This window comes from Triticum aestivum, chromosome 1A (genome assembly GCF_018294505.1).
Source record: "Triticum aestivum cultivar Chinese Spring chromosome 1A, IWGSC CS RefSeq v2.1, whole genome shotgun sequence".
NCBI classification, from domain to species: domain Eukaryota; kingdom Viridiplantae; phylum Streptophyta; class Magnoliopsida; order Poales; family Poaceae; genus Triticum; species Triticum aestivum.
The window spans coordinates 419,315,031-419,338,228 of NC_057794.1; positions in this window are offsets into that span (position 1 = coordinate 419,315,031).

Here is a 23,198-nt window from a genome sequence, read left to right on the forward strand (position 1 = left end):
AAACGACCCCAACAACGCTAGCACTCCTTCATCAACTTGACATTCTTCAGGGGTGTTAGTCCTCATATTCGATCCTTTTGGTCATTTGATGACAAAGGGGGAGAATTTTGAGTTAGTCTTCAAGCGGGTCTTTCTATATGGGCGTTTTTTGTTAAGTTACAACTCTCGTTCTTCTGAGACTTTATTGGATCGAGTTGTAAACTAAAACCCGATGGTGCTCTGATACTTTTGATATGTTTTTATGCATGCTTATTCCTCATATATGCTAATGCACGCATGCTGAATTACATCAGTCACCATATTTCATCATGCATTTCAAATTATTCTCTGTTATATGCCAAATGCGTGTATGAATTACAAGATATAGGGGGAGATCTCCATGATTCAACTCTTCAAGTGTGCATTGCTTCAAAAGCAAATTCCTCACTATGCACATCTTTAGGGGGAGTTCTTCTATATCTTGCAATCAAATTCCTCAATATCAGTATTTACACTTCATATGTTTATCCCCGTTGAAAACTTAACCTATATTGGCATCAATCACCAAAAAAGGGGGAGATTGTAAGTGCATCTAGTGCCCCTTAGTGATTTTGGTGTATTGAAGACTTATAGGTTAAGGGACTAATGCGTTTGTGAGTGTACACAGGTCTATAAGTCTATGAGGAGTTTGATATTTACAGAGAAAGTCGACCCCTAAAAATGAAGTTCTTCGACTGAAGACTTTGGATTTTTGAAGACTTTCTGAAGACTTTGAAAGTGAAGAAATTGGTGTGACCTTGAAGACTTGGTATTCATTCGAGGAACATGGAGCGTGAAGGCTTTTGTTTTCATAGTTTCATTTTATCTTTCTTGAGTCATAGGAAACACCGTACTATTAAAGGGGGGCGAGGAAATACTAAGGAAAAAATTCCATGTGATGCTCAACTCAAAATCCTACACCTACTAATCCCTTCGAGTGAAGCCATTGGAAATCTCATACAGTCCAGTCATATTCTTGAGTGACAGAGACGAAGTTCTTCTGCTCTCTGAGGAATTTGTTCTGACTGAGGAGTTAGGAATTCGCCAGTGCGGATTTCCTACACAATGAGGAACATGATAGCCCTGATGATTTTGCTACTCAAAATTCCAACCATTGTTGTGCTATGCGCTAGCTATCCCAAAATATATATCCACCTAACGGTCATATCATTGAAGGGCATTTATGTCTTATCATGTCGGGCTGCTCCCTAGGCTATAAGTAGCCGCCCCCTACAACCACTAGCTGGTTGGCTGCTCCGAGAGAAACTGACACTTGTCATTTGAGAGCAACCCATCCTCTGACGACTTTGAGCGAAAATCATCAAGTGAGGAAAAACCCAAACTCAAACACCTACAAACCCCAAGTGATTGAGCATCATTGAAGAGATTGATCCTACGTGGATCTGACGCTTGTTACCTTTGAAGACTGTGCTTCTTCCAAACGGTTAGGCGTCATGGTCTAGAGCATCCAAGAGGAATTGTGGATCGCCAAGTGACCGAGTTTGTGAAGGTTTGGAAGTCGCCTAAAGACTTACCACGAGTGATTGGACGAGGTCTGTGTGACCTTAGTTCAAGGAGAATACGTTGAGGACTGGGTGTCCTGAGCTGCGTGTTCAGGACTGGGTGTCCGGGACTGTGTGTCCTCGAGTTTAAATACTCAGCCGCTCCAACCAGACGTACAATTGAGACAACAGTTGGAACTGGTCTACCAAATCATTGTCTTCACCAAGCTTACTGGTTCTATTCCCTCAACTCTTTCATTTCCTCATAACTGTGTTGTGTGTTTGTTCATATATGTGTTTGAAGACTTTGACTGAAGACTTTCTCAATTTCCTCAGTTCAATTTCTTCAGTCTGTTTGTCTTCATCCTATGTTATCATGTGCTTGCGCTTCCTGTACTATATGTCTATCTTCATTTCATCATGATTACTATGCTTGTATTCTGTTATGTTTACTTTTGAGTACTTATTCCGCTGCTAGTAGTTCTTCGCTAAGGAATTTCCTCACCGGCAAATTCCTCAGTGAAGAATTTCATAAAAATCGCCTATTCTCCCCCTCCTCTAGTCGATATAACGCACTTTCAGGTTTGTTCTTGAGTATAGGGATCCCACACTATTAAGAGGGGATCATTGGACTTCGTGAAAGAACTTGCTTAAACCCACAAAATATCCTCACACATCATCTCTGTGTCATCTCCAATTCTTCCTCTAGCTGGTGCACAAATTCTGGTATGATTCTAAGCTAGTAGGGTCAGTTATCCTCGGACGACCGATTGTCTACGGACGTCCGGTCACTCACAGCCGACCGGGCATCCGGTTCTTCTCGGATGGCCGGTGCATCTTCACATAATATATATTAGCGGATGTCCGGTCCCACCGGTCGACTGGTCACCGGACGACCGTTCCTTTCCGGATGTCCGGTACAGCCCCAACAGAATACTTATTAGCAGTTTTTCGGATCCACCGGACGTCCGGTCACCGGTCGACCGACGTCTTCCGAACGTCCGCTGGCTGTGTCTCTCATGCCTCTTCTGTAGCCTGGTAGGTGTTCCAGCGAACACACGACCGGCCGCCCGGCTATACATCCGGTCCAATCTGAGTCACCGGTCGTTCGATACCCACCGGATGTCCGTCAGCCCCTGTGCACTAAGTGGCTCAACGGTCTAATTTGCACTATCACTATATATAGCCTTCTCCCTCCCACGGGATAAGGTTGACCATTCACTTTGAGCTTACTAAGAACACATCTCACTCCCTCTCTTGACTCCCTACACCAAATCCTAGATCCCCAAGGGATTTGGGAACATTTGAGAGAAGTTCTCCAATCAAGTGATAGATCCACTCCTTCCCTTTCTTCTCACCAAAGGAATTCGTGATTTGAGCAAGTTCTTGAGCATTTCCCAATGTTCTTGTTACTCTTGGAGGTTGGAGACTCCTAGGCGGTAGGAGTCTTTCAGAGAGGAATTGACCATTGTGATTACCCCGGAAATGTTTGTGAGGGTTTGGAGACCACCCCAAGTTCTACCACTAGTGGTTGAGAAACGCCTCCGTGGTGTTGTCTCAAAGGGAGAATAGGGTGAGCCTTCGTGGCGTTGGAGTGCCTTCATGGTAACATCCACCTCTCTAACGGTGACGTAGCTTCCCTCCAAGGAAGTGAACATCGGCATACATCCTCATCTCCCGGAGTTGCGGTTATTCCTAACCCTAACTCTCTACTTGTGGTTACTTGTCTCTTAGCACTTACTTATATCATATTGTGCTTGCTTACTTATATACTTGTGTTACTTGTTTATCTTGCCTAGATCTTAGCATCACACTTGCAATTGTTAGGCTCACTTTCATATTCCGCATTATTGCCTGAAATTGCTAAGTAACAATTAAAATTTGTAATTGTACCTATTCACCCCACCCTCTAGGTCCATCTCGATCCTTTCAATTGGTATCCGAGCCTCGTGCTCTATTCTTGTGGCTTAACCACCCTAGAGTGAGATGAACCCCGATGGGACCCCCCCTTGTTGCAGATCCAAAGAATACGGGCACGGCTTCCACGGAAGCCAAGTCCTTCACTTTAGAGGATCTGGAACAAGCTCTTGCTAAGAAAAAGGAGGAGCATGATGCCTCTCTTAAGGCCTTGGTCCAAATGAGGATAGCCACACCAACCTCGATGCATGCACCACCTTCTGGTGATGCGGCCTCCAGGCCAGCTGTGCCTACTCCTTCACTTGGCCAACAACCTTCTAGCAATGAACACTCCAGTGTTCCTTGGCTTTATGCAAGACCTCAAATAGATAAATCCAAGTATAACCCTCAAGGCAAACCTCCTTTACTTTATGAAACTACCGATTTTGCTTTGTGGAGAGTTGCTATGCAGGACCATCTTCGATATGGAAATGATGAGATGTTGGAGATCTTGGAGTATGGCTACCAAGCTATTGATCCGAAGAATCTTACACCAAGAGAGGTATATGACAAGAATCTCAACGACACAACAACCATGTGCATAAGAAGAGGTATGAATGACAAGCAAAAGAGACCATACATACATATCACAAGTGTCAAGGAATTATGGGATAGCATTGTGAGAACCAGGACCGGTACCTCCACTCTCCGGCTTGCTCAATATGAAATTGCCAAGGGTCAATTGCAAGACTTTTGTATGGAGAAAGGTGAATCCCCCAAGAAACTTCTTGAGCGTCTCATGACTCTCACTACCGACATCGAGTCATGTGAATGTGACAAGACACAAGATGGATTCCACTTGACTAAGCGATTTCTCTTGGATAAGTTGCTTCATGCTCTTGCTCCGTATCATCATCAAATGGTGTGGGACATAAGACAACACCATGGATTTAAGGAAATGACTCCAGATGACATCATATCCACCTTCCAATTATTTGAAGAGTCAAAGGCAAGTGCTATGAAACATCTTGCCATGCATGGTACCTCAATATCAAAGATCAATCTTGCATTGAAGGCCAAGCATGTATGAGAAGAAGAGAAAAGTGAAGAAGAAGATGATGATGATGAGGTTGACTCAGATGAGAGCCCGTCATATGAAGACATTGCTCTCTTTGTCAAGAAGTTTAGCGCGGGAAAATTCAAGGGAAGGTTCCAGAAGAAGAAAGTGAGAAAATGCTACAACTATGAAGAAACCAACCACTTCTCCAACGAGTGCCCTTATGAGAAGAGAGAAGATAAACCAAGGTTTCCCAAGACCTTTACCAAGAAGAAGTTGCCAAATCATTTGAACTCCAAGCTCAAAAGAGGGATGGGAAAGCAATGGTTGCACATGAAGAATCCGATCCAGATGATGTTAGTGGTGTTGCCGGAGTTTCTCAAGATTCTCAAAACACGTTGAGGCTAGTCAACAAGAGTGGTGATGTTGTCACCTACAACTATATGAAGGACTAAAAGGGCAACGCTCACAAGTGCCTAATGGCAAAGGCCATGATTGAAGATGGAAAGGACCAAAGCTCTCTTGACAAAGTCAAGGTAACCCCACGATCAAATCCTCCACTTCACTCCCCCTACTTCTAGTGATGAGTATCTTGATGCAGAGGATAGTTATGAGGATGATGATATAGATGATCCTATGCTTGCTAAACTAAATAAGTTCATGTGCTCCCTCAAAGGAAAGAAGCTCACTATGTTTCTTATGCTTATGGAGATGGTGAGTAAGCACACCATTGATAATCCCCAAGTGCAGGGAATCATCGTAGCAATTTCCAAAGGTGGAAGTGACAAGTATGGAGTGTCGAACCCACAAGGAGCTAAAGGTAAGATCAATATTCTGTCAAGTCCTATTTGCCACCGATATGACTCTATGTACACCGAACGTTTGCTTCCAACTAGCAACGAGAAATAAAACTATGTTGTGGGTATGAAGTGGATAAGTTTGCATGATATCGGAGAGATAAAATATGAAAGTAGGTACTGTTATCATGAAGTTAGAATATGTTACTAAATATTACAAATAGCGAGTGTGGAATAATGGTGGATCGGTGTGCGGAATTGTCCTAGGCAATTGTTAACAAGACCGATAGTCGTCATTGCAATTTCATATGAGGGAGAGGCATAAGCTAACATACTTTCTCTTCTTGGATCATATGCACTTATGATTGGAACTCTAGCAAGCATCCGCAACTACTAAAGATCATTAAGGTAAAACCCAACCATAGCATTAAAGCATCAAGTCCCCTTTATCCCATACGCAACAATCCCCTTACTCGGGTTTATGCTTCTGTCACTCACGCAACCCACTATAAGAGAATCATGAACGTATTGCAACACCCTACAGCGGGAATCCCTCACGCTTGCGCGACACGGATGGCACAATAGGACAGCACCAAAATAAGACATACAACTCGTACCAATCTTGATCATCAATCAACCCAAAGACAAAAGATATCTACTCAAAACATCATAGGATGGCAACACATCATTGGATCATAATATGTGGCATAAAACACCATGTTCATCATAGGATTACAGCGGGGTGCGGGAGAGTAGACCGCATAAAAGAGATGAGGGTGATGGTGATGATGGTGATGTTGATGAAGACGATCACCGCGACGATGATTCCCCTCCCGATGGCACTTCGGTGCCACCGAGAGAGAGGAGGAGAGGTTCTCCCCCTTGTGCTTCCTCCTCCATGGCCTCCCCCTAGATGGGGAGAGGTTCTCCCGCTGGTCCTTGGCCTTCATGGTGATGATGGCCCCTCCAGGATCCTCCTCCATGCCCTCCGGTGATGATGGCCCCCTCCGGCAGGGTGCCAAAGAGGGCCTAGATTGGTTTTCGGTGGCTACGGAGGCTTCTGGTGGCGGAACTCCCGATCTAGGTTATTTTCTGGAGGTTTCTGTATTTATAGGAATTTTTGGCATCAGTCTCACGTCAAGGAGGTGCCCGAGTCATCCACGAGGCAGGCCCACGCACCCCCACCCTCATGGACGTCCCAGGATTCTTCTGGCCCAACTCTTTTACTCCGGAGTTTTCTTTTGGTCCATAAAAAATCATCAAAAATTGGCACGTCAATTGGACTCTGTTTCGTATTCCTTTTCTGTAGAACTCAAAAACAAGGAAAAAACAAAAACTGGCACTGGGCTCTAGGTTAATAGGTTAGTCCCAAAAATCATATAAAATAGCATATAAATGCATATAAAACATCCAAGGTTGATAATATAATAGCATGAATACTTCATAAATTATAGATACGTTGGAGACGTATCAGCATCCCCAAGCTTAATCCCTGCTCGTCCTCGAGTAGGTAAATGATAAAAGAAATAATTAATGAAGTGTGAATGCTAGAAAGTGCATAAGTTTCATCAATGATAGTCCCAATCACTTTTTCTAGCATCATTATATATCATAACAGTAGCTCATTTTCATAAAGCTTTTCATGATCAAGTAACAAGCTATTCACATGTTAAAGTATAGATCATAAACTTTCTTGAAACTAACAAACTATATTCTCGGTCATCAAACAATTGCAATTCATCTTATTTTCAGGAAGGGTCTATGTCAGAGCTTTGATTTAGCAAAATCTACATGACTATCATTTAATCTTTCACAATTGCTAACACTCACGTGATATTTATGGGTTCAAAGTTTTAATCGGAAACAGAGAAAGATAGGGGCTTATAGACTCGCCTCCCAACCTTTTACCTCAAGGGTAATGTCAACAATAATAGTTCATGATAACTTACATCCAATTGGATATATATATATATATATATATATATATATATATATATATATATATATATCAGGATCCTTCCAACACAATGTGCTTGCCAAAGGATAAAATGTAAAAAGTAAAGGTGAAGATCACCATGACTCTTGCATAAGGCTAGAAGATAAAAGTAAAAGATAGGCCCTTCGCAGAGGGAAGCAGAGGTTGTCATGCGCTTTTATGGTTGGATGCACAAAATCTTAATGCGAAAGAACGTCACTTTATATTGCCACTTGTGATATGGACCTTTGTTATGTAGTCCGTCGCTTTTATTTCTTCCACATCACAAGATCGTATAAAGCTTATTTACTCCACATTAATAGATCATACATATTTAGAGGGCAATTTTTATTGCATGCACCGATGACAACTTACTTGAAGGATCTAACTCAATCCATAGGTAGGTATGGTGGACTCTCATGGCAAAACTGGTTTAAGTAATGTTTGGAAGCACAAGTAGTATCTCTACTTGGTGCAAAGAATTTGGCTAGCATGAGGGGGAAAAGCAAGCTCAACATGTTGGATGATCCAAGACAATATACTTTATTTCGGATATAAGAAAACATAACCCATTATGTTGTCTTCCTTGTCCGACATCAACCTTTTAGCATGTCATATTTTAATGAGTGCTCACAATTACAAAAGATGTCCAATATAGTATATTTATATGTGAAATCTCTCTTCCTTCAATATTCTTTCATGAATTGTTCAAGTGACCAATTCTACATTTGCTAACTTTCAATAAGTTTACTACCTATACTTATTATGTGTGAAGTCATTACTCCCCATGGTATAAGCATATAAAACATATATAAATTCAGATTTATGATATTCAATTTATTCAACCATTTACTCATAGGATATATGTGAAGCACGTGAGTAAATGGCAAACTACTCGAAAAAGATATAAGTGAAGGACACTGAGTAGTCGAATAATTAACTAGCCAAGGGAGGATTCTTTTTTTTCATTCAAGATTTCAGATCCAATGATTCTATTCAAACATCAAGTAAAATTGAAAATACGCTACAAGCAAAACACATATCATGTGACGAATAAAAATATAGCTCCGAGTAAGGTATACCGATAATTTTGAAGACGAAAGAGGGGATGCCTTCCGGGGCATCCCCAAGCTTAGGCGCTTGAGTCTTCCTTGAATATTACCTTTGGGTGCCTTGGGCATCCCCAAGCTTAGGGTATTTCCACTCCTTATTCTCCTCATATCGATATCTCACCCAAAGCTTGAAAACTTCAATCACACAAAACTTAACGGAACTTCGTGAGATAGGTTAGTATGATAAAGAGTAAACCATTCACTTTGGTACTGTCAAAGAAAAGGCTCATAATTGTTCTCACACAATGCCTATTGTACCATATCATTTCTACAATTTATATTGATAAATATAAGCCATAGAAACTAGAAAACAAGCAAACTATGCAATGAAAATAGAATCTGTCAGAAATAGAACAGTCTGTAATGATCTGAACACCAACCATAGTTATGCTACTCCAAAAATTCTGAAATAAATTGGTGGACTTGAGGAATTTGTCTATTAATCTTATTAAAAAAGAATCAACTCAATCGGACTCTCCAATAAAAAATGGCAGCAAATCTCGTGAGAGCAAAGTTTCTATTTTTTACAGCAAGATCACATTAACTTTCACCCAAGTCTTCCCAAAGGTCTTACTTGGAACTTTATTGAAACAAAAGATATAATACATGATTAATACAGTAGCATAATCATGATAACACACAAAAGTAGTAATGGTAAATATTGGGTTGTCTCCCAACAAGCGCTTTTCTTTAATGCCTTTTAGCTAGGCATGATGATTTCAATGATGCTGACATAAAACATAAGAATTGAAACATAAAGAGAGCATAATGAAGAATATTACTAGCACATTTAAATCTAACCCACTTACTATGCCTAGGGATTTTGTGAGAACATAATTTATAGGAACAAGAATCAACTAGCATAGGGAGGGAAAACAAGTATAACTTCAAAACTTTAAGCATATAGAGAGGAAAGTTGATATTATTGCAACTCCTACAAACATGTATTCCTGCCTCATAATAATTTTCAGTAGCATCATGAATGAGTTCAACAATATTACTATCACATAAAGAATTCTTTTCATGATCTATGAGCATAGAAATTTTACTAGTCTCCACATAAGCAAAATTCTCCCCATTCAGAATGGCGGGATCACTAGTTCCTAAAGTTGACACTCTTCCGAACCCACTTTAGATGATAGTATTATTCATACTCCAAATATATAAATTAAGTTCATGGAGCATTCTACAATTAATATAGACTAACCAATATCCAAGCTCAAAATGTATAAGTGAAGCACACGAAGCATTCTATAAAGCCATACTCAAAAGATTTAAGTGAAGCTATGAAAGCAATTCTATAAGATCATACTTAGAAGATATAAGTGAAGCACATGAAGTATTCTATAAATTGATGAAGGGACATCTCATACTAGCATGGTTCTTAAACAAAAAGAAAAACACAAAGGACACAAATCATGTGAACAAAACAAAAACCGAGGTATACCGATAATTGTTGAAGAAGAAAGATGGGATGCCAACCGGGGCATCCCCAAGATTAGATGCTTGAGTATCCTTAGAATATTTACTTGGGGTTCCTTGGGAATCCCCAAGATTGAGATCTTGCCTCTCTTTATTCTTCTCACATCGGTAACTCATCGTTCTTTGAACACTTCATCCAGACAAAACTTTAACAAAAACTTTGTGAGATCCGTTAGTATAATAAAGCAAATCACTACCTTTAGGTACTGTTTCAAACTCATTCCAATTTCATATTAGAACTATATCTACTGTATTCCAACTTCTCTATGGTTCATACCCTCCGATACTAGCCATAGATGCATCAAAATAAGCAAACAACACACCAAAAACAGAATATGTCTAAAACAGGACAGTCTGTAGTAATCTGGAGGTTTTGTAAACTTCTGTAACTCCAAAAATTATGAAATAAATTTGAAAATTTGAACAATTTGTACAGAAGTAATGTTCAAAAAGTTTCAGACCCATTTTACTTTCCAGTAAAAAAATGTAAAATCACGCGCTACAGCCAAAGTTTCTGTTTTTGCTGTACACATAGTAAACAAGCAATCTAATCATCCTAAAACCAAAGCTTGGCACGTTATTTTTATAATACAATGGATATATATAAGGGGATAACTATTTACATAGAAACTTCCATGAAAAATTATACATTGTTTCCGTGAGCATGAACACAAGTGCTCAAGGTCGACCCTCACTTCTTCAATGCATAACTTTCCAATCACTTCTCTTTTTGAAAAACTTTTTAGGAATGAGAGGCAAGTAATTTTTTTGTATTTTCATTCTTTCAAAAAAATTGTATGTTTCACCCACAACTAAACAGAAACAAAAAAGGAAAAACAAAATCTACTTAGTGAAGAAAGAAAACAAGCATACACAAGAATATCAACCCCACTCTATTGCTCCCTGGCAACGGCGCCAGAAAAGAGCTTGATAATCCCCAAGTGCAGGGAACCATTGTAGCAATTTCCAAAGGTGGAAGTGATAAGTATGGAGTGTACAACCCACAAGGAGCTAAAGGTAAGATCAATATTCTCTCAAGTCCTATCTGCCACTGATACGACTCTACGTACACCGAACGTTTGCTTCCAACTAGCAACGAGACATAAACTATGTTGTGGGTATGAAGTGGATAACTTTGCATGATATAGCTAAAATATGAAAGTAGGTACTGTTATCATAAAGTTAGAATATATTACTAAATATTATAAATGTTGGAAATATGCCCTAGAGGCAATAATAAAATGATTATTATATTTCCTTGTTCATGATAATTGTCTATTATTCATGCTATAATTGTATTATCCGGAAATCATAATACATGTGTGAATACATAGACCACAATGTGTCCCTAGTGAGCCTCTAGTTGACTAGCTCGTTGATCAACAGATAGTCATGGTTTCCTGGCTATGGACATGGGGATGTCATTGATAACGGGATCACATCATTAGGAGAATGATGTGATGGACAAGACCCAAACCTAAGCATAGAAGAAAGATCGTGTAGTTTGTTTGCTGTAGCTTTTCTGAATGTCAAGTATCATTTCCTTAGACCATGAGATTGTGCAACTCCCGGATACCGTAGGAGTGCCTTGGGTGTGCCAAACGTCACAACGTAACTGGGTGACTATAAAGGTACATTACAGGTATCTCCGAAAGTGTCTGTTGGGTTGGCACGAATCCAGACTGGGATTTGTCACTCCGTATGACGGAGAGGTATCTCTGGGCCCACTCGGTAATGCATCATCATAATGAGCTCAATGTGATCAAGTATTTGATCACGGGATCATGCATTACGGTACAAGTAAAGTGACTTGCCGGTAACGAGACTGAACAAGGTATTGGGATACCAACGATCGAGTCTTGGGCAAGTAATGTACCGATTAACAAAGGGAATTGAATACGGGATTGATTAAGTCCTCGACATCGTGGTTCATCCGATGAGATCATCGAGGAGCATGTGGGAGCCAACATGGGTATCCAGATCCCGCTGTTGGTAATTGACCGGAGAGTCGTCTCGGTCATGTCTGCTTGTCTCCCGAACCCGTAGGGTCTACACACTTAAGGTTTGGTGACGCTAGGGTTGTAGAGATATGAGTATGCAGTAATCCGAAAGTTGTTCGGAGTCCCGGATGAGATCCTAGACGTCACGAGGAGTTCCGGAATGGTCCGGAGGTGAAGAATTATATATAGGAAGTGTAGTTTCGGCCATCAGGAAAGATTCGGGGTCGCCGGTATTGTACCGGGACCACCGGATGGGTCCCAGGGGTCCACCGGGTGGGGCCACCCATCCCGGAGAGGCCCATAGGCTGAAGTGGGGAGGGGAACCATCCCATAGTAGGCTGGTGCGCCCCCCCTTGGGCCCCCCTGCGCCTAGGGTTGGAAACCCTAGGGTGGGGGGCGCCTCCACTTGCCTTGGGGGGCACTCCACCCCCTTGGCCGCCGCCCCCTTGGGAGATCCCATCTCCAGGGCCGGCGCCCCCCCAGGGGGCCTATATATAGGAGGGGGAGGGAGGGCAGCCGCACCTGAAGCTTTGGCGCCTCCCTCTCCCCTGCTACACCTCTCCCTCTCGTAGAAGCTCGGCAAAGCCCTGCTGCGATCACTGCTGCATCCACCACCATGCCGTCGTGCTGTTGGATCTTCATCAACCTCTCCTCCCCCCTTGCTGGATCAAGAAGGAGGAGACGTCATCCGCTCCGTACGTGTGTTGAACGCGGAGGTGCCATCCGTTCGGCACTTGGTCATCGGTGATTTGGATCACGGCGAGTACGACTCCATCATCCCCGTTCTCTGAACGCTTCCGCTCGTGATCTACAAGGGTATGTAGATGCACTCCTCTCTCCCTCGTTGCTAGATGACTCCATAGATTGATCTTGGTGATGCGTAGAAAATTTTAAAATTCTTCTACGTTCCCCAACAGTGGCATCATGAGCTAGGTCTATGCGTAGTTACTATGCACGAGTAGAACACAAAGTAGTTGTGGGCGTCGATATTGTCAATTTGCTTGCCGTTACTAGTATTATCTTGATTCGGCGGCATCGTGGGATGAAGCGGCCCGGACCAACCTTACACGTACGCTTACGTGAGACCGGTTCCACCGACTGACATGCACTAGTTGCATAAGGTGGCTGGCGGGTGTCTGTCTCTCCCACTTTAGTCGGATCGGATTCGATGAACAGGGTCCTTATGAAGGGTAAATAGAAATTGGCAATTCACGTTGTGGTTTTGGCGTAGGTAAGAAACGTTCTTGCTAGAAACCTATAGCAGCCACGTAAAAACTTGCAACAACAATTAGAGGACGTCTAACTTGTTTTTGCAGCAAGTGTTTTGTGATGTGATATGGCCAAAGGTTGTGATGAATGATGAATGATATATGTGATGTATGAGATTGATCATGTTCTTGTAATAGGAATCACGACATGCATGTCGATGAGTATGACAACCGGCAGGAGCCATAGGAGTTGTCTTTATTTATTTATGACCCGCGTGTCAACATAAACGTCATGTAATTACTTTACTTTATTGCTAAAGCGTTAGCCATAGTAGTAGAAGTAATAGATGACGAGACAACTTCAAGAAGACACGATGATGGAGATCATGATGATGGAGATCATGGTGTCATGCCAGTGACAACGATGATCATGGAGCCCCAAAGATGGAGATCAAAGGAGCAAATGATATTGGCCATATCATGTCACTATTTGATTGCATGTGATGTTTATCATGTTTTACATCTTATTTGCTTAGAATGACGGTAGCTTAAATAAGATGATCCCTCGTAATAATTTCAAGAAAGTGTTCCCCCTAACTGTGCACCGTTGCGAAGGTTCGGTGTTTCGAAGCACCACATGATGATCGGGTGTGATAGATTCTAACGTTCGAATACAACGGGTGTAAGCCAGATTTACACACGCAAGACACTTAGGTTGACTTGACGAGGCTAGCATGTACAGACATGGCCTCGGAACACGGAGGACTGAAAGGTCGAGCATGAGTCGTATAGAAGATACGATCAACATGGAGATGTTGACCGATGTTGACTAGTCCTTCTCACGTGATGATTGGACACGGCCTAGTTGCCTCGGATCATGTTTCACTTAGATGACTAGAGGGATGTCTGTCTGAGTGGGAGTTCATTAAATAATTTGATTAGATGAACTTAATTATCATGAACTTAGTCTAAAATCTTTACAATATGTCTTGTAGATCAAATGGCCCATGTTGTCCTCAACTTCAACGCGTTCCTAGAGAAAACCAAGCTGAAAGATGATGGCGGCAACTATAGGACTGGGTCCGGAACCTGAGGATCATCCTCATAGCTGCCAAGAAAGATTATGTCCTAGAAGCACCGCTAGGTGATGCACCCATCCCAGAGAACCAAGACGTTATGAATGCTTGGCAGCAGCGTGCTGATGATTACTCCCTCGTTCAGTGCGGCATGCTTTATAGCTTAGAACCGGGGCTCGAAAAGCGTTTTGAGAAACACGGAGCATATGAGATGTTCGAAGAGCTGAAAATGGTTTTTCAAGCTCATGCCCGGGTCGAGAGATATGAAGTCTCCGACAAGTTCTTCAGCTGTAAAATGGAGGAAAATAGTTCTATCAGTGAGCACATACTCACAATGTCTGGGTTACATAACCGCTTGACTCAGCTGGGAGTTAATCTCCCGGATGACGCCGTCATTGACAGAATCCTTCAGTCGCTTCCACCGAGCTACAAGAGCTTTGTGATGAACTTCAATATGCAGGGGATGGAAAAGACCATTCCTGAGGTATATTCAATGCTGAAATCAGCGGAGGTAGAAATCAAAAAGGAACATCAAGTGTTGATGGTGAATAAAACCACTAAGTTCAAGAAAGGCAAGGGTAAGAAGAACTTCAAGAAGGACGGCAAGGGAGTTGCCGCGCCCGGTAAGCAAGCTGCCGGGAAGAAGCCAAAGAATGGACCCAAGCCCGAGACTGAGTGCTTTTATTGCAAGGGAAGTGGTCACTGGAAGCGGAACTGCCCCAAATACTTAGCGGACAAGAAGGCCGGCATCACGAAAGGTATATGTGATATACATGTAATTGATGTGTACCTTACCAGTACTCGTAGTAGCTCCTGGGTATTTGATACCGGTGCGGTTGCTCACATTTGTAACTCAAAGCAGGAGCTACGGAATAAACGGAGACTGGCGAAGGACGAGGTGACGATGCGCGTCGGGAATGGTTCCAAGGTCGATGTGATCGCCGTCGGCACACTACCTCTACATTTACCTACGGGATTAGTTTTAAACCTCAATAATTGTTATTTAGTGCCAGCTTTGAGCATGAACATTGTATCAGGATCTCGTTTAATTCGAGATGGCTACTCATTTAAATCCGAGAATAATGGTTGTTCTATTTATATGAGAGATATGTTTTATGGTCATGCTCCGATGGTGAATGGTTTATTCTTAATGAATCTCGAGCATAATGCTACACATATTCATAGTGTGAATACCAAAAGATGTAAGGTTGATAATGATAGTCCCACATACTTGTGGCACTGCCGCCTTGGTCACATAGGTGTCAAACACATGAAGAAGCTCCATGTAGATGGACTTTTAGAGTCTCTTGATTACGAATCATTTGACACGTGCGAACCATGCCTCATGGGTAAAATGACCAAGACTCCATTCTCAGGAACAATGGAGCGAGCAACCAACTTATTGGAAATCATACATACAGATGTGTGCGGTCCAATGAGTGTTGAGGCTCGCGGTGGTTATCGTTATGTTCTCACCCTCACTGATGACTTGAGTAGATATGGGTATGTCTACTTAATGAAACACAAGTCTGAGACCTTTGAAAAGTTCAAGGAATTTCAGAGTGAGGTTGAAAATCAACGTGACAGGAAAATCAAGTTCTTGCGATCAGATCGTGGGGGAGAATACTTGAGTCACGAATTTGGCACACACTTAAGAAAATGTGGAATAGTTTCACAACTCACGCCTGTCGGATTTTGGGTTCCGGTAGACCCTTGAGGTTCGAACACTGGGGTGCGCGCGGAGATTTCGCCTCCTACCTTCCTGCACCCCTCCGCCGTGCTAGGATCTAAACTAAGGAAAGAACAACACAAGAGACACAGGGTTTATACTGGTTCGGGCCACCGTTGTGGTGTAATACCCTACTCCAGTGTGTCGTGTGTGGATTGCCTCTTGGGCTGATGATGATGAACAATACAAGGCAGAACAGCCTCGCGAGGGTCTGTTCTTGGCTGAGGCGATGAACTGCTGGGAGGAGTTCAGCCACCTTTCTCTCTCTCTCTCTCTCTCTCTCTCTCTCTCTCTCTCTCTCTGCTCTCCCTTGACCGACCCTTCTAACGAGCCTCTTCCTTCCTACCTCTTTTTCGTCCTCTCCCCCAGCTATGTGGGTGGCTGGTCCTATTTATAGAGGCCCTGGTCCTCTCCCCAAATATTGAGCGGGAAGGGAGCCAACAATGGCGGGCTCTTTTGAAGGGGGACAGCAAGTATCAGCTATCCTGACAAAAGTAGTCTTCGCCTGCGCAAAGCTCTGGTGATGACGCCGTCTTGGGCTCCACGGTGACCTCCGTCTCGTAGTCCTCCTGGTCTTGGTCTCGTTGCACCGAAATGGCAACCTTTGCCTGATGCCTCGGTACTCCGCGGCTGCGCTTGCCCCCTTTTCACCAAAGAGGAAAGGAGGACGCTGCGCGGGCTGGCACCCGCCTGGCGCCCTGAGTTGTCACGGCTTGTGTCATGGGCACCTCGTGAGGTACCCCGCCTTGATCTCTCCGCCTCCTCGTGAGCCAGCCTAACGAGGCCGTGCCTGAGGAAGCTTCGCGTCGTCCGCCTCACGAGGCTTGGCCCCTCGCGAGGGTCTTGGGTTTGTGTTGGTGAAGATGGGCCATGCTGGCCCCCCTTTGAGCCACGCCGCAGGCCGCAGGCAGGCAAGTCTGGGGACCCCCGTTCCCAGAACACCGACAGTAGCCCCCGGGCCCAAGGCGCGCCCGGACTTGGCCGTGCAGGGAGGCGGAAGGGCAAGGGCGAAGCGCCGCGGGCCCTAATAGCCTGCGGCCTTGGGCACCGCGTGGCGGTTGATTGGACGTGGGCGGCACTATTCCCCCACGCCCTCCTTATCTCGCGTCATGCCAGGCGGACCCGTAGTCGTACACAGCTGTTCCCCTTTTATCGCTCGAGCGCCCTCTGTCCTTCCTCCGCTCGAACTCCAGTTTCTGTTCTCAACTAAATCTCGAGCCTCCCCCCTTCCCATCGCCATGGCTCCGACGAAGAAGGGGAGAGGGAAGAAACCCGTGTCTCCGCCTTGCCTGCCGCCGTCGGCGGCCCCCGCCGAGGGCTTGGGCAAGGTCAGCTTGGCTCTGGCCACCATCTTCAATGAATGTGGGAGGATGACGGCCTGGCCCGCGTCCCACTTCTCCATCGACAGGACAGCCACCGAGGTCCCGTATCTTGCCGATGCCCTGTGGGCGGGTCTGGTTCCCCCTTTTTCTGATTTCTTCAACGCCGTGCTTTCCCATTATCAGATCCACATGATGCATCTGGGTCCTGAATCCATCACCCTCCTTTCGGTCTTCGCCTTTGCTTGCGAAGCTATGGTGGGCATCCCTCCTTCGGTTGCCCTGCTGCGCCACTTCTTCTCGTTGCATCTTGTCGACCCTACCCAATGTTGGGCTTGTGTGAGCTTCGTTGCCGCGCCTGAGATGGCGGCCTCTGGGATTGACTTCAAGCTTCCCCTGCCCGCGGTCGGGTTCCGCGAGCGGTGGCTGTATGTGGACGCAGGGGTGCCCAGCCCCCTGCTATTGGAGCCGACCTCGCCTGCCGTCCCCAATTCAGGCTGGGGCCAGGAGACGCTTGAGACCCCCGGCTCGTCTTCATCTAGCGCCGCTTCGCGCTCTTGAGGTCGCTTGGCGTGACAGCGCCCAAGGTGGTGAAGGAGTTCCTGCTATGCCGCGTTGCTCCTCTTCAACGCCACTCTCGCCGGATGTGGGCCTTCTGTGGGCGCGAGGATCATATGAGGCTCCAGGAAGAGGACCTGACTCCTGAGGTGCTGAGGACGACGCTCTTGACCCTGGCTGGGGACCCCAACCCCGGCAGCGTCCGGCAGGGAGGGGCCTTGCTGTACCTCTGCCAGAGCAGGGGCGACTTTGTGAAGAAGATGCCTGTCTTTGATGAGTGGGGGCCGCGCCCCGCCGGCCTTCAGGGGCCTCGCGAGAACCCAGTGGTGGTGACGGCCCTACCAGTTGGCCAAGGCGACTCATCCTTGAGTGGCGGAGCAGGGAGGCACGAGGCGCTAGAGGCCGAGGGGGCTCCCGGCGCTGTGACAGCGCCGGGCGAGGCTCATGAGGAAGCAGCTCTTGGGGCCCGTGCCGCTGAGGCTGAGGGTGGCGAGCAGCTGCCCTCAGTGCCTGTGACTGGGGCCCCGAGGCTCCAGCTGCGTCTCTTGGGGAGGCAATTGGCAGCGCACACCAGGTAGGCACCCCTGCCGCAGATTGCCTTGCCGCTCCGTCTTTGTCGACGATTACCCTTGTCGCCTGTTGAAGCGTAGGAAGTACTTCACCACTGATGAGTAAGCCTTTTCCTTTCCCGGCTCCCGATCCTTCTGTTACTTGTACTGACCCTTGCTCTGCAGGCCCCTTCCAGCCGAGCTTGCGGAGACGGCTGAGGAGCCGTCCCCCTTGGCTTTTTCGCCCCCTCCACCGTCCTCGAGCGCTCCGAGCAGCGGAGCCCTTGTGGTGAGGGCAATCAAAGAGGCGAACCATCCCGAGGCGCACCGCGGCCCCGCACACCTCGCGATCCTCCTTCGCGGGCCTTCTCGTGGCATAGCCAGCCTACCATGGGCCTCTCGCCTGGTCGTGAACTGTGATTGGCTGAGGCGCTTCCTGCGCTCTTCTCCTGAGGACGGGCTAGTCCCAGGCCAGGCTTCTGATGCGGCGTGCCCGACCGTCGCGAGGGTGCCAGCCCCCAGCCCGGAGGGGGAGTGCTGACTCGCAGCCCCCGACACTTGCTCGGGCGGATGATGGTGTGGAAGACGTGCTCGAGCACGCCCGGGAGCGTCGCGCTCTTCGCCAAGGGTTCCTTCGAAGGGCGACTGGCGCAGTGAGCCTGCTTGGTGAGGAGCTTGCTGATGAAGACGCGTGCCTTGAGGCCGAGGGCCTGCGCCTGGCTACAGAGAGGCGCGAGCTAGAGGGCGCCATCGCCCTTGCGTGCCGTGAGCGTGATCTTCATGAAGCAGAGGCCAAGGCGTCGTTGGTGGCCTCTCGGGAGGCCCGGTCTCCGGCCGCTGAGGAGGCTCGGGAAGCTAATGGGCGGCGAACGGCTGCGGAGGAGCGGGCTCGGGAGCTTCTGGCCTGGTGCCACTCACTGGAGGAGCAGGCAGAGCTGCGCGAGGCAGCCCTCGCGTCGATGAAGGTGGCCTCTGGCGACTCAGCAGAGCTCCAGAAGCATGAGGAGGCGCTAACACTGGAAGCCGCCGAACGTACCCACGAGTACGAGCGTCTGGAGACGAGGAAGCGCTTGGTGACGCAGGCGGAGGATGATGTTGCTGCACAGGAAGCCCGCGTCCTGGAGGAAGTCGGACGTCGAGTGGCGATGGCGCATTTGAACCTCGAGCTCGAGTTTGAAGAGAAGCTGGGGTTGATCCGGGCCGAAGCTGAAGGCAGGACTGCCGCTTTGAGGGCCAAGCTGGAGGAGGCGGTGCGGCGGGCCGATGCTTCCCGGGCCGCCATTGAGGTGGCGCGAGGTAAGTTAACCGCCTCCCAGGATGAGGTGCTCCTTCTTCGCCAGCGGGTGGAGGAGGCTGAGGCCGTCGCACGTCAGAATGCGGATGAGATACATCAGCGGCGGATCTTGGAGCATGAGCACGGCCCCATGCTCACCACTCTCCGGGAGAGAGCCAACGCGGCCTTGGGCAACATCTGCGAGGAGGCCGTCGGTGAGCCGCATGCAATCAACTACGCGGGCAATCTCTAGTTCTTCACTGATGTGGTGACGCAGCTGGAGGCACGGTCGACCAGGGCTGACAGGTTGGTGGAGGAGAGGAGCCGCGCCCTGCTCAGGCGCGCCTTTTCCCGCGTCTTCAGTCACCTCCGGAACATGGATCCTCATTTTGATTTTGATGCCGCCATCGCCCTAGTCCCCCAGGCTGTCCGAGGTGACCTGGCGCACTAGGTGGAGGACAATGTGGACGCTCTTATCAGGGCCTTTGCCTCAGCAACGATGATGCGATCGTGGCGGCCAACGAGGGCGGCGCGATGGGCGGCCCTGACGCCGCTGGCAGCGACGTGGACAGTGATGGCGAGTTCAGCGGTGCCAGCAACGGCCCAGGTGGTGCTCCTGAGGACGCATTGGGGGATTTGTCCGACTGACTGTACATCATTCCTGCTTCCTTACCCTGCATGAATAGAACTCAGGTTTTGGCCTGATGACAGTGAGAGCATTTTGGAGGGGGGGCCTCATGTAAAACTTGTGTTTATCGTATCAGTAGAAGCCACATCGCCCATGCGCCCACGCCAAGTGGCTGGCTTAAGCGACGCGCTAGTCGGCTAGTATACCTTTGTTCCGTGCTGGCCCTAAGGCAGCCCGTGGGGGTTGTGGTGTCCTGAGTGTCCCCTGATTGAATCCGTAGGATCTGCAGTAAAACACCCTCCTGAGAGGACGCGGTGGCGGCAGTCTGGGCTGCGTGCAAGCTAGGCCTGACCCGGCTCGCGAGGGGCTCGCGAGGGGAGGCGGCTGAGGCGAAGGGGTAACCAAAACGCGAGAAATTGCTCGAACGAGACTAAGCACCCCTCCCCGAACACACGCAAACCTCAAATTCGAATCCAACTTGAATCCAGCGGGGAAAAGCGACAACCAAGGGGAAGAGCAACGAAAGCAAACAAAAGGCCGCGTCCGGCACCTAGTCTAGTCTTGGACGTCTTCTCACCAGCGCGGAGCTAAGTGCTTCCACTGGGCGTGGGAGGGAGCCCCAGGGCCTGAGGCCGGCACCCCTGAGACTCCGGGGCGTGTACAGCCCCACTCATTATTACATGAGAGTGTCATGGGCGGCGAGCTTCACAGGCACTGGGCCTTCTTCACAGGTACTGGCCTTGCTTCATATCGCCAGATGAGGGCCCCACCTTGCGCCACACTCTAGTGCCATCAACGACGACCGGAAACCAGGACGCCGCCGATGGGGTAGAGCGGTCGCTAGCGGTTCCCCCGACGACCACGGGTCCTCCGACGGGGCAGGCCCTGGGGCACCTCCCCAGCGGAGGGCCTACCTCCTGAGAACACCTTGCTCCGAACGCCGCGGTGGTGATGTCGAATCCCTACCCCCCTCCTGCAGCCCCCTGCGTCCTCCTCCCGAGGGGTAGGAGGCTGTGGGAGCGGGGCAGCTGCCCGCTGCGGCAACCTGCACCTCCTGCGATCCATGGTTAGCGTATGCCTGCTAAAGAATTAGCGGTACCCGATAACCGCTGCTTCCAGCGTGCCCAGTGGGACCGTCCCAAGACTCCTGGAAGGGTTCAGCTTCTAGCGCCTCGTCCCCCCGGCTCGGGCTGAGGAGGGAGCCTGGCTCGCCCTCGTGTGAGTGTCCTTGATCCATCATGAGGGGCACGTATTCCTCTGGCGCCGCCACCCCGAAGGCCACGCCGTAGTGCTCTGCGCGCCACGCGGTCCTGCCTGATGCGCCTACCGTGGGGTGGCAGCGCGGCTGTCCACTGGGGCCGTGGGTCGCGTCGAGCCCTTCTTCTTCGTGGACCAGGAGCGGGGGCCGCGCCGCCGCCGGTCCGGTGCTGACAGCCTCGTTGGTGTTGGAGTAGCCTTGGAGCCCGCGGGCGCGCGCGGGGCCCCCGCGCGGGCCGCCCTGGGTTGGAGACGGGAGCTGGGTGCAGAAGGGGTGAGCCCCCGAGGCAGCGCAGCCCAGGAGCTCTGCCACTCGCTCCAGCAGCACGTCGCGGCCGCCCTCCAGCAGTCTGCACTGCAGCAGCTCTCGGGCCACCGTGAGCGCAGCCCTCGAGTTCGCTTGCTCACGGCGGGTGTACGGTGTCGTGGTCGCGGCGTGATTGGAGGCCCTTGCTGCCGACCGCGCCTACCGCGGTGTGAGAGCTGTCGAAGCATGTCTGCGTCGCCCATGGCCTGCAGCGCCCAGCGGACCGCGAGCTGCCTAGGGCATGGGGTCGCCTGAGGCAAGCGGCTCTGCGCGGGCGAGCCATGCCGCCCATGGGTCTGGGTTGCCCTCCTGGTCGCCGGGCATGGTGATGACGACGCGACAAGGCACGGAGCGGTGGAAGACGAATTCCGACGCACCCCTACCTGGCGCGCCAAATGTCGGATTTCGGGTTCCGGCAGACCCTTGAGGTTCGAACACTAGGGTACGCGCGGAGATTTCGCCTCCTACCTTCCTGCACCCCTCCGCCGTGCTAGGATCTAAACTAAGGGAAGAACAACACAAGAGACACAGGGTTTATACTGGTTCGGGCCACCGTTGTGGTGTAATACCCTACTCCAGTGTGTGGTGTGTGGATTGCCTCTTGGGCTGATGATGATGAACAATACAAGGCAGAACAGCCTCGCGAGGGTCTGTTCTTGGCTGAGGCGATGAACTGCTAGGAGGAGTTCAGCCACCTTTCTCTCTCTCTCTCTCTCTCTGCTCTCCCTTGACCGACCCTTCTAACGAGCCTCTTCCTTCCTACCTCTTTTTCGTCCTCTCCCCCAGCTATGTGGGTGGCTGGTCCTATTTATAGAGGCCCTGGTCCTCTCCCCAAATATTGAGCGGGAAGGGAGCCAACAATGGCGGGCTAATTTGAAGGGGGACAGCAAGTATCAGCTATCCTGACAAAAGTAGTCTTCACCTGCGCAAAGCTCTGGTGATGACGCCGTCTTGGGCTCCACGGTGACCTCCGTCTCGTAGTCCTCCTGGTCTTGGTCTCGTTGCACCGAAATGGCAACCTTTGCCTGATGCCTCGGTACTCCGCGGCTGCGCTTGCCCCCTTTGCACCAAAGAGGAAAGGAGGACGCTGCGCGGGCTGGCACCCGCCTGGCGTCCTGAGTTGTCACGGCTTGCGTCATGGGCACCTCGTGAGGTACCCCGCCTTGATCTCTCCGCCTCCTCGTGAGCCAGCCTGACGAGGCCGTGCCTAAGGAAGCTTCGCGTCGTCCGCCTCGCGAGGCTTGGCCCCTCGCGAGGGTCTTGGGTTTGTGTTGGTGAAGATGGGCCGTGCTGGGCCCCCCTTTGAGCCACGCCGCAGGCCGCAGGCAGGCAAGTCTGGGGACCCCCGTTCCCAGAACGCCGACAACACCGCCTGGAACACCTCAGCGTAATGGTGTGTCCGAACGTCGTAATCGCACTCTATTAGATATGGTGCGATTTATGATGTCTCTTACCG